At 36.2% G+C, this 13,101-nt stretch overlaps 1 protein-coding gene across 1 annotated transcript in view; it reads right to left on the reverse strand.

Moving 5' to 3' along the window:
• Positions 1-13,101, reverse strand: part of LOC107667842 (leucine-rich repeat and immunoglobulin-like domain-containing nogo receptor-interacting protein 2) — a 198,638-nt gene that overhangs the window by 84,217 nt on the left and 101,320 nt on the right. The window lies entirely within an intron of this gene.

A 13,101-nucleotide genomic window follows, 5' to 3' on the forward strand; every position in this document is an offset into this window, starting at 1 on the left:
AAGAAGATAATAAGAATAAGAATAAGAAGAAGAAATGACTGCTGAAAATGCAGGAGTTTAAAAAAAAAGTAAAATATATTAAAACATATATTAAAAGCGTTATTTTAAATGGTAATAATATTCAAAAATTGACAATTTTATAATTTTAAATAAATGCAGCTTTGGTACGATAATGAGCGTTCTTTAAAAATAAAGAGATTTATATATATATATATATATATATATATATATATATACATGCACATATATATATATATATATGCATGCACATACATGTGTACACAGATACTCATGCAATTTAAGCAAGGTCCTGTACATCACTCTCAGAGGTCAGACTAGATTGCTGGTTGGACTGAAATTACAGTCATTTGAAGCAAAGCATAACAGATATTATCTTCTTAGAATCATAGTATGCTGAATCCACCTCCTTTTCTTTTAGCACTAGCATGTAATTTGCCAACGTCTATGATGAGCTCAGGAAGACAAATGACGACAAAGGACAATACTGTTTTACTTTTCTTTTAATTCAAAAGAAAGAACACAAGATGAAATGACAGATTTGTGTGCTTAAGTGTGCTTTGATTTGATGACACAAAGAGACAAAGTCACATAAAAGGCCAGGCCGGATGGGCAGGGTTGAGTAGGTTTAACCACAAAACACTTTATCCTCAAGGAGAAACACGAATTACAAGGATTTTTCTTCCCTAGCTAGTATTGATTTGCTCAAAAGCATACATACCACTAAAAGTTTGTGGTTTGTTATCTTAGTGGTTCTCAGCAGTGGCGTGCGGCACGGTACAGAGGAGGGGGTCCTGACCTTACACAGCCTCACTGCATTATGGGCCGGTAATATGCTGGTTAGATCTGCATGCAGTCTTTTTACAAAGTAAAGACTGAAGCTGCTTCCATTTGGCATATATATGGTGGTGGCATAAATGTATTTGCACAAGAATCATAATACGCACTGAATGTCATGACAGGCCATATAACAATGCTTTAGACACATACTTTTCTTTGTTTTTTTTATTTTTGTGTGATGTAGACTAGCTGAATCCCACTATATTTACTTTAAGGGATAATTCACCAAACACAAGTCAAGATTGAACTTAAAAATGTAAGGCTAAAAATATCCAAATAGCACAATCATTTTCATTAGTGATACTAACTAATTAGTCTCCAATTCAAATGCATATGCATGATATCATTACTTGTGGGTGTGGCCCCAGCTTTGAGCTCACACTTTTAACAACACAATTGCTTCCAGCAGAATTATTCACTGACAGCCAAGTAAAGCAAGTAACTAATCTAACTTTCAAGAGAACAACCATTATATTTAACAACCTGTCATTTCTAAAATATGCTGGCTTATTTGCACAACATACAAATATAATTAAGCATCTACACTGCGTCTTTGATGCTTCTTTATACACGCAACTGTCCATACTTGGTGATTTGTGCCATGTTTTGCAGCACTACAGGATGCTAAGCAGCTTGTGTAAAAGAGCTTATTGCTTTTGTTTGCTTTTCTTTATTAACTTTGAGGCTTAATACATTTTTGATATAAATTCTGTAGGTGGAGAGTGAAAATCACCAGCTGAGAGAGAATCGGAGCACCTACTGTATTAGTGATAGTATTTTAGGGTGGTCTGTGGGTGGGCTTCGGCTATAAGATATGTGCAGATGGGACTCAATGGGAAATTATTATAGCACTAACTGGACCAATTGAAAGCATTCTTGCTTTTAATAAGCTAACAGCAGGCATGTGGCATCCGGATGCAGTTGGCTGACAGAATGTTATGATATGTTTAACATATATGCGCATGAAAAGGCCAGACACTATGACCCCCTTCCTGTAGCCTAAATCCTGGAGCTCTTCTGGTACACATAAAGCTTCCCACAACTTACTGCGTCAAGATTACATAAAACAAGGACATCATAAAGTAGTACAGACAACAGACCCCGAGGACATCTTCCTTTAAAAATACTCCCTGTGATGTTCAGTGTTCTGCTAGAGGCTGTTGGCATCCCACAGCATGCATTTGCATATAAACAAATGAGAATGATTACCGCACGCCAGTCTGTGGTAAGAAGGTACAGCAGTTGGAAATGTTCTCTATACAAATGTACAACTCTGAAGGTGGATTCCACATCAAATAACCTTACTTTGGTGTTTCCAGTTCAGCAAATCTTGAATGGGAAAAAGCATATTTGTGCTCAGCCAGGTACCAAGAGGTCTAGAGTTAGGTTTTTGCTTGACTTATTATTTTTGATCAAACAAATTCAAAACAAATATACATATATACAGTATACTTTTCCCAAAAATGCTATTTAATGTTATCGCACTGTATTAAAACTTACTGAGGGTTAATTTGTTCAGTCAGAGATAATATACACTGGATAATTTGGGGGATTTATATACATATATTTTTTTTTTCTAACCACCCTTATATGCATCTCCGTTTAAACAAGGAAATAATACACAAGTATGAATATATAAATGCATTGTATGTACAAATGTATTTTGAATGTAAATGAACATTCAGTACCATGTTCAGTGCAGTTAAATGTCATTTGTTGCATAATGTAAATTACCAAAGGATATTTACTTAAGAGTTCAAGCACTAGCATTTCGTACTTGTATGGAAAGTGACAGTTCAGAGAATAATTTTAAGGGCATACAAGCTCTTTGATTTGAATTTCAAAAGGTGAAAGGAATTGCACATTTGAAACTACATGAAACTGCACACTTGAACTCCACATGGCGCGCAATATTTTGTGAAACAGGCATTCCAAGAAACAGGTCTGAAACAAAATGGCAGTGAGTTATTGTTCTCTGGCTGCACGGTGTTCTCTCACTTGTATGTCTATAACGCCATCTGCACATTAACTCCAACATTTCTTTTAGGAACAAAGGGTAGACAGGCCAAAAAACATGAGTAACAAAGGGCAAGAAACCAAGAAAGGGAGAGAAAGTGGAAGGACTGTTAAAATATTGAAGGGTCTCCGAGGCGTTGACACACAATGACCTGGCCTAACCTCTGCAGCTCAAGCTGTGACACTAAGTAAAAACCTCTGCCACTTCTTAAATTTTAACCACGTCAAGCATGCGGCAAGGGGTGTCTCTGATGGCACTGCAGGACACTAAGATATCCCAGAGACCACCTAAGCAACATGGTGGATACACCGTCCTTACAGCCCTGGGACAAAAAAATAAAAAAATAAATAAAAAAGCGCCAGTTTTTAAAGTCTTGTTAATTGGACTCTGAGTAATGGAGGAAGAAATGGTCCAACATCTTGCATTCGACTCTCTATTGTTCATGGCAGCAGTAATTAATCAAATCATGATAAAATGAGCATAATGAAAAGAGCATAATTACCAGCCGCACACTGTATACAAAAAGTTGAGCGCATTTTCTGCATTTTGAAAAGTTTACTATGGCATGCGAAAATAGAAGGCTATGAGGGATAGATTTACAGTCTTTACAATGTCACCCACAGTAATGGTCCTAGATCACGTAATTTTCACAACTCACAACATTTAAAAGGGTTTTAGTAAGTTTTTTTTTTAACTGAAACTTTTTCAGACAGATGTTTCATCAGCTGAAAAATTGCTATGTTGTTTAACAAGAGCACAGTCTATTGAACGCACTGTACTTCTATCCCTCGCAGCCTATTTTCATTCCTGTCAACACTCTTAAAAATAAAGATTACTTTTTGGAATCAGTGGTTCCATGAAGGATCTTTGAAGGTAACATCCATAAAACTCTTGCATAAAAGGTTTATTATAGTGGGAAAAGGTTCTTAAGATTTTTTTTTTATGTTATTCAAACTAAGTTTTAAGAACTGGTCACTAAAAGGTTCTCTGAAGTACCAAAAATGGTTCTTCTACACATTGCCATAGAAAAAGTTTTTCTGAAAAAGTTTCAAAAATAAATTTTAATGACTATAACTCCACCAAAAAAATGAACATTCTGTCATCATTTACTCAACTTCATTTTGTTCTTCACTTACTTGTGTAGAATACAAAAGAAGATATTTTGAAAAGCACTGGTGTATAAAATATAATTTCACTGGACATTTTTCAAAACATATTTTTCATTTGTTTCATAAAATAAAGAAACAATACAGGTTTGGAATAACATGAGTGTGAGTAAATGATACCAGAATTTTAGTTTTTGTGTCAACTATCCCTTTAAATCTTAAACATTTTATAGAACGCAGCAACACTTCTCAAGTCCCTATTCGGGCCAAGATAATGTTCCTCTTCTATTCTTTTTTTCTGTCATGTAAAGTTATTCTGTGAAACAATGCACCCAGCACGTAATACACGCCGCATTGAGTTTTTAATTTAACTAAACCAGATTTGTGGCAACACAACTAATATGGCCTCATCCATCTTTATCACACAACACTGCGGCCTCGGACTAAACAGCTGTGAACGTAATGACTCTGTTGATAATATTGCTGGTCTCAGTGATTGTGAAATTCACAAAAAGCTCTTCAGAAAATTAATTGCTTCAACAGAAACACCTCCCATCAATATAATAATGGTGTTAACGATTTATATTGAATGTTGCATAGTAAAAGATTTACATGAAGTAAGAAACACACACACAGACAGAAAGAACCACTCACACCCCTCTAGGCCCTTTCATCCGACTGCCATTGCTCTATCTGTCTTTCTCTTCATGAAATAATTGTCTCTCACTTTCTCCCTTTGGCCAGAACACCGTGTCTATGTCTGATAGAAGAGGAAGATGAGGTATGACAGTCTCAAATGACGTCCTTTTGCCTTTGACCTGTAAGACCGAGGCCACTTTTGCTCTGCAGTCACTCTAAATTCTAATTCAGTCCTTTACTCATCACTCATGATTTTGTTGTTGTTGTCATCTAAAGTTTTGTGTAATAACACATTTATAAGTGTGTTATTACACATTTATAATAACAATTTTTTAGTTCAACAACAACAAAAATATTTTATACTAGAATAGAGGTTTTCACACTTTGGTTCTGGGACCCCCAGTGGGTCGCAAGAGGGTGTCAGAGGGTCCACAGATATAGGTTCAGAGAAAAATACAGTAAAAATATAAAGATTACTACTACTACTGCTGCTACTACTACTAAATATAATCAAATCATATAAAATAATAATAATGATAATAATAATAATAATAATAATAGTGAGATTATTCAGCTATACACTTAACAGTACTCTGAAATGTGGGTAGAAAAAGAAAGTAGCAAACTAGTTTACAAAAGGATACAACAAATTACAAAACATATAGCTAGCTTTATATTTTAGAAAGAGGGATTCTAATCCCTCAGGAAGGGAATCGTCATATCTGGGAGTCAATGCCTACATTAAAAAACTGATAATCTGAAACTGTAATGAAACATGGAACTCAAAGAAGAATTTACCAAGTCCCCATCCAGTCAAACATGGTTCTTGATAAGAAGAGGGTTCTTTACTTAATGTGCTGCTAAGAAATAGATAAAGATAGCTTTGACAAATGTATCCCATGAAGCCATGGGCAAAGTGATTCTGCTTTAATTGAAATAAAAATGCAGAGAGATGTATGGATTGTTAAATGTGTGATAGTACTTTCCCCCTTTCTTCTGTCATTTCCTGAAATTGTGATTAGACCAAAAGACTGAAATATATGGTAAAGCAGAAGCGCTGCAGAGAGTTCAAATGAGTCAGGGAGGCAAATGTCAAGATAAAAAATGGAATATCCTGAGATGCAATGGTCTCTCTCTCTCTCTCTGTCGTATACACACTCATTGTCTCTTGCTTTTCTCAGCCACTTTTCCAATCTCACACACACACACTAGGGCTGCATGATAAATCGCATGGGATATTTAATGCGCATCTTGTCAGTAAAGCCGTTCTCTAATCAGCGGTAAATCTCCATCACGTGCAGGCTTTCACATGGAGCAGCATGAACTACACAGAGCCGTTGTTCACTGACGAGCTGCGCAAAACATGCGCAAAATATGATCGTGGTTTTGCGCAGCTCGTCAGTGAACAACGGCTCTGTGTAGTTCATGCTGCTCAATGTGAAAGCCCGCACGTGATGGAGATTTACCGCTGATTACAGAACCGGCTTTACTGACAAGATGCGCATTAAATATCGCATGCGATTTATCGTGCAGCCCTAACACACACACACACACACACACACACACACACAAAGAAGCAGCGGTTGAAATAATCTAAGATAGACACACAAACTCGGTACACCCCTGAGTAGAGCTGACGAGATCAAACTGGACTTCAGTGGGTTTCATTTCTCTTGTACTCACTCTATCCCCTCGTTTCTCCACTCTCTGTCTGACTCATCCAACCCTGCCCTCATAACAAGTCTCTGCAGCACTGCTTTTAGAAGAAAGCAAAGCAATTGCACCTTGACAAACACTCCGCCATCTTGTCTCCACCACAACAGGAAAAGAGAGAGAATGTGTTTATGGTGAAATACATAAGTCACAGAGTGACCCAGCCATAAGAGCTACTTATGAAAGGGAACAAACATCCTGCTTCGTCATGCTAAGGGTAATAGAGGTTAAGTGTGGTAAATCACATCGCTGTAGAGGATGTTCTTTGCATTTTAATGTCAATATGTCATGCTGCTTTGAAGAGACACTTGCATCAACAGTTGTTCTGAAATAAAGCCAGACTTTATCTAGTCTTGCTTAGCCAGACCTTTTACTAACCAGCGTAAGGTCTGGTCCACAGCGTGGTTTATTCTGGCCAAGAAACACCCACTTAAGAAGAGTCAATGATTTTACATAATGCTGTGGTAGTATGTGAACAGAAAAAAAGAATATTAAGAATATTAAATTAGAATATTAAATTCTGTCTATCTTAAAAAGTAATAAATGCTGATTATTTCACAGACATCATTTAAAATACAATAAAAATAATATACAGTTATGATTGTTGACATCTAACTTACCTCTTAATCAATGCCTCAAATAAAACTCTTTATTCATTAAATAAATAAATAAAATCAATCAATCAATCAATCAATCAATAAATAAATATACTCTAATCTATCTAAGTGTGGGTTCAGTACAATTTTTTGAAATAAGTTTCTTATGATTGAGAAGGATCACTTTATTTGATTAAATATACAGTAAAAACAGTAATATTGTGAAATACTAAAATGTTCCATTTAAATTTTTTAAATATAATTTATTCATGTGATAGAAGTTTTCAGCAGCAATTACTTCAATCTTCAGTGTCACATGATCCTTCAGAAATTATTAATTGTTGCTTAATATTCTTTTTGGAAACTGTGATACATTTTTTTTCTCTGGATACTTTGATAAAGAATTTCATTTTTGATCAATTTAAAGCATCCTTGCAGAATAAAAGTATTAATTTCTTTTAAAAAATGCCTGTGATAAAATTACAATAATGCAGTTATCTGTGCTTGAAATGATTAGAAATGTTTTTTCTTTCTTTCCTTTTTTTTGAAGCCTGTGTATGATGCAGTTTTCTGCGTAATTCCCATCATCTACAGTCACATAATCATGAATGTTCTCTGAGGCTTCATTGCTGGAATCCGCTCATTAAAGGATACACGCAGCTGACAATCCGATAAAATGATTTTTCAAGCACTGCTGCTCATTGACCATGTTGCTCGCGGAGCCCACAGATGGCCTGTCATTTTAAATGTGTCAATTATGATGTGATTTCCCATAACATTGGCTAATCCAGTTCCAAAAGTACCTTTAAATAAGTCACACAGATGTTGAAAATGCAAATGGAAGCAGGTGTTTACTTGCTTTTCGTGCAGTATCTCTGCTGTTGAAAAGCAGACAGTTACTTTTAGGAAAGTTACGATACGGAGAAAGCCGTTTTAAGTTTCTCCTCCACGTAATCTCTCCATTCAAATGGCAAGACTTCATTTCTAAGACTGTAACGAATAACCACCGGGGGCAGCGTGAGAGGTAAGATAAATAAAATCCAAAATTGCTTTGTCACTGCTTTCTATCACTTCGCGGTGTCCGCCGTTCCTATCTCTGCGATCTGCTGATACCTCAGGGGAGAAACTTCAGGTACGTTATCCAGACATGAATCATAAACTTCCACATTAATATACTTTTGGATTCCATTCAGAGCCCGTAAGGACTCTTCGCTTTGGCTTTTTTCTGTAGTCTGTGAGCGATTGTGGCGGCTTTTAATGAAGACATTCACACTGCAGGGATAATGGTGTGATTTAGGCCCTATGTTAAAAAAATCCTGGCCTCTTTAGTGCACATTTAAGCTTTCTACAGCCTTAGAAGCTTTGGAACGACTGAGAAAGAACAGATTGAATTAAAGAATGGGATTCAGAGAAAGACTGATACACAAAAGCTTCATGCTGAAGGTTAAAAAGCATTAAAAATATTATGGAAGAACATAGCATCATTTTTCTTTCTTTAAATGATAGATTTTCTAAACGCTGAAACAACAGCAAATGTTTGTTTATGAGGCCATTTAGTCAGGTCATTACTTGATTGCTGCCTAAGGTCCAAATGCAAAACCAGGGGAGCATGAAATTTGAAAGTTTTATCTTACTGAAGTGTACAATGCAAATGCCTCAGGTTTAACGGATCACAAGCGCTGGTATAGAACCTACATTTGATACCTGAGGTGATGCATCACACAAATCTAAATCGTTAATACTATTAGTATTAGAGATTAGAAGTAGTTTAGTGTGCTTCACAATTCAAAACCATTAGAAAAAAGGATAATTTCTAGACTCTGCAACCGTGTCACAGAGTCTTTGCACTGTGACAAACCGTATATCAGTACAACACTGGAGATGAAAAGCCAAGCTTTAAATTGGCTATCTATTCAGGCAAAGCCATACTTGCAGCAAAATCTGTGAATTATTATCATTTTAAATTATAATTGAGCCGTGCATTGAAAATCAATGAAAATGTTAAATTACCACATTCACAGAGAGAGATGCATGGGTGCATTTCAACAAGAGATCTGGCCTTGAATATTTTCTCTAAAAGGACAGCTCGCTTTCTAACGTAACAGCGCCAGAGAGAGAGGAATAACAGTAAATTTTGCTGGTGCTTTTCCGGTAACTGGACTGAAAATGTAATGTAATGTAATCACTATTCGTCTATGTACTGTGTACAGCAAGTGCTTTTACTGTACACTGAAATATAAATTTTTTTTCTTGAATTACTTGCAAGAGACTCATTTCTTTCCAAGGCCAGCCGCTTTCACATCTTTAGTACTTCCAAACAACCTTTGGCACAAGAAACAAATCATTTCACTTTTTGAGGACCAAGGTTTTGTAACTGTATTAAAATGGAATTAATTCAAAATGTATAGAGACTAAGTAGTAGCTTAACTTTTTCATGTTTTTACCTCTTAATTTCATTAGATATATATTTATAAGTTTATAACAAAATTCCTCTGTCATATATCATTTGCTAAATTCTCACTTATCTCAGGTGGGGGAGTTGTTTTTGGTTTTGGGATTGTGCATCTCAACAGACGGCTGTGGTGTTAACAACACACACTAGATAGCTGATACTCAGATACACGCAATTCTGCTTTAAAAAACAAAACAAAAAAATAATGCTAATAAAATCACTCTGCGTGAATATGGTCTGTTTTTTTCTTCACCCATTATGTTCCTCAAACGTTTAAGATACCGACTGCAGAGGGCGGTCTGTATGTTGATAATGATGTACGTACACACACACACACACACACACACACACACACACACACCTTGAGGTATCAGAAGTGGCTGCATCTTCATCTTTCCATCTGGTTGAGTTCCAAGTGGAGACTCGGTGATCTGTGGTCGATCTGTAGTGACAGAAGCTTCTCACTGCGCTCACACTTATGAAAACAGACCTTTTTTTTCTGAAAATATACACATATGTATGTATATACATAAAGAAACATAAGTACGCAGTATCCACATTGCTCTCCTCAAGGGTACACGCTGCAGTGCTTTAATTGGAGAAATAGACGCCACTGAAAGCAATTGTTTACACAACTGATGGAGCAATGCTAACGCTACAGGCAAAACCCTGACTGCCATCTGAGAGAACGCCAAGTCACACACAAAACCATTTGAGCACTTTAATGTGGGGAGACTTTGCTTACAATCGTTTATAACACATAATTTCAATGAGCTTTTCATTTAGCAATTTTTTTTATAGAATCTAGTATGAAAATATTCTTAAATTCAGGTTTACATTCTCTAAGGTGAGTTTTAAAGGAGTTCACCCAAAAATTAACCCATATGATATTCTTTGTTATGCGAAACACACACACAAAAAAAGCTATTCTGAGGAACCTCTTTTCACTCATACACTCAAAAGTCAAAATGTTCATTTTTGAATTCTTAAGTGGTTTTATTGTTTCAGATCTGCAGTTGACCATCATTGGAAGTTTTCTTCTCTCTTTGCCTCTACGGGCAGAAGATACATATGCAGACTTTTGAACATCACAATGCAATTGCGGTGCTGGAGCACGTAGCTACCGCCAACTCCACTGCTGCCCCTCAGGGCCCAGGAACTTTTTAATCTAATTAAAACAAGCTGAGAGACGAGTTGAAAGATAAGGTCGCCACGGGGAAATGGAGGAAGCGTTTTGCCAATGTGGGCTTTTCCTCAGCCTCCATGACAGTAACGAGTTATCAGGCTTTGAGCACGTGGTGGTAGCATAGGGACCGAGCCACCAACCGACTGACAACTTTGGAGTGCGGGTGGGACTCGCTGTCAGTGGTTGAGACACTGTGACTGACAGGGTAATTAATCACACAGTTTGGACAGAGAGAAGCAAAAGCAGGCAACTTTCCATCTTTCAGCAGTAAACCATTTGTTTTTCATAGTAAAGTAAAGGACAGCCAACATATATATAAAAAAATCATTTTGGCACTATGCAGCCATGCTTAATTTATAAGTCAACTCTTACACTTATTATCAGATTTCATTATACATCTGGTCCAGATTTAGTGTAACAAGTGTTTTTGATTGCTCGACACTGTTGGACCAGCAAATACTGGTACAACTGAAAAAAAAAACCCATTAGAGTGTAATCATCTTGCAACAATAGCAGAACCATTTTAAAATGTGGTATTTATAAAAATAATAATAATAACAAAAAAATATCAGAAAGACTCTTTATAGTGGAAATGTTTTAAAAGTAGGCCTATTAATAACTAGGTAATTATATGACAGTTAAGTGTTTACAAGTAAATAAAATAAAGCATATACTGTATGTATGTATATATATATATATATATATATATACTGTATATATAGGGGAGACAAATTGCACCCAGTTATGCATCTGTGTTTTGTCTTGCATGAACAATGATGAACAAAAGGCACTTATTATTAAATTTCAGAATCAAATAAAATAAACAGAAAAGGAAAAAGAGTCTGCTAAATAAATTTCAATGTGTATGAAATAATACATTCTGTTGTTGCCAGCATTCAGGTTATACACAACTTCATAACTGACATATGCCTTCTTGACCTCCTACTAAGACAAAACTGCAACCCGCATTGACATTTTCCCTCTTTGAAGTATTTTAATAAGGCTTTGTCACTGTTCAGGAAATGTAGCAAGCCATTAGTTTATGGCTGCCATTAGTTTTCCTATTAGCTCATTTAATTTCCATTTACCAAGAACTCTTGGAGAAAACAGGACCCACATATTCCATCCCTCCAACTGGGGCAGTTTGACTCCACTGGTTCTCAGTGAAGTCATGTCCCCTACTTAAAAGAAACCATTTCCCTCTGAGCAGTCCAGAATGTCAGATCTAGTGAACTTGAGGAACCCTTGTTGTTTACTGTGGATCCAGGCAAGGCTTAATCATTAACTGTGCTCTACTGCATGCAGGTAAAAGCATAGTTTTATTACGGGATGACAGTCAAAGTACACATTGTAAAAGCTTTAAATAAACAAATAAATATAAATCCTACATACTGTGTACTGCTTTATACAAATTTACATAAAGAAAAAAAAAACACCGCTTAAAGAAATAGTTCATAGTTCAAATTGTTTTTTGCTTCACAAGACATTAATTTATGGACTGGAGTCGTGTGGATTATTGTGATGCTTTTATCAGCTGTTTGGACTCTTATTCTGATGGCACCCATTCACTGCATGCAGAGGATCCATTGGTGAGTAAGTGATGTGATGCTAAATTTTTCCAACTCATCTACATCCTGGATGGCCTGAGGGTGAGTAAATATTCAGCAAATTTTATTTTTTTGGTTGAATTATTCCTTTAAGACCTCTGAACATCCCACAAATGAGATCTCATAAATACCTTAACAGTTTATCCTACACAGCAATGAGAATATATAGAGACCACATGGAGAGTCGTAAAGTCATTTCTCATAAAATTCTTCCAAGACTAAATTATCTTAGCTATGCCATCTACAGCGCTATAATCTTACTGGATGTCAACAATTGTTTTGGTTGTGTCTATTTATATTTCTCCTTATCAATTTTATCAGAAACGTGGGACAAAGTTAACTGTGAAATCCATTAATTCTCAAAGAGCAACCTCTGAGCAATAAACAAATCCTTTGGGAAACCAAGCTCTATTACAAAAGTTCTGGATTTTTTTATGTGGATCAGAGCGGGTTGCTGTTCTCATTGTTTTTCAAACACATATGTGTGTTGACACTCTGATACGGTTCGCACTCTTCATTTCCATATGCTCATGGCTGGATGGAAATTACATCTAGTCACAAATATCTCTGAGGCACGAGACATCACAGACAATTCCGTGACATAGTATGTTGCGAGAAGGAGAGCTTTATGACCCCGTGCTGTTTTGTTTCGAAAGAGGATGTCAGGAGGCACATCGGTCTATAAAGCTGCTGCCACAGGCCCTCATTAAAGTTTCCTGTGTGGTGGATGCACCCAGTGGGCTTTCATATTTCCCTTTTTTCTGTTTACGGAGCTGTATAGCTGCTGACAATATTCGTAAGCTTTTATATGGCAATCTGGCTCCTCAATTTTTAATATAAGGGCTTGAAATGAACACTTTGTGGAAAATCTTTTGGGATTTTTAGCATGCAGTGAAGCCACTTTAGATGAGAACAAAAAAGATTTGA

This window comes from Sinocyclocheilus anshuiensis, unplaced genomic scaffold, assembly GCF_001515605.1.
Source record: "Sinocyclocheilus anshuiensis isolate Anshui unplaced genomic scaffold, SAMN03320099.WGS_v1.1 scaffold2185, whole genome shotgun sequence".
NCBI classification, from domain to species: Eukaryota; Metazoa; Chordata; class Actinopteri; order Cypriniformes; family Cyprinidae; genus Sinocyclocheilus; species Sinocyclocheilus anshuiensis.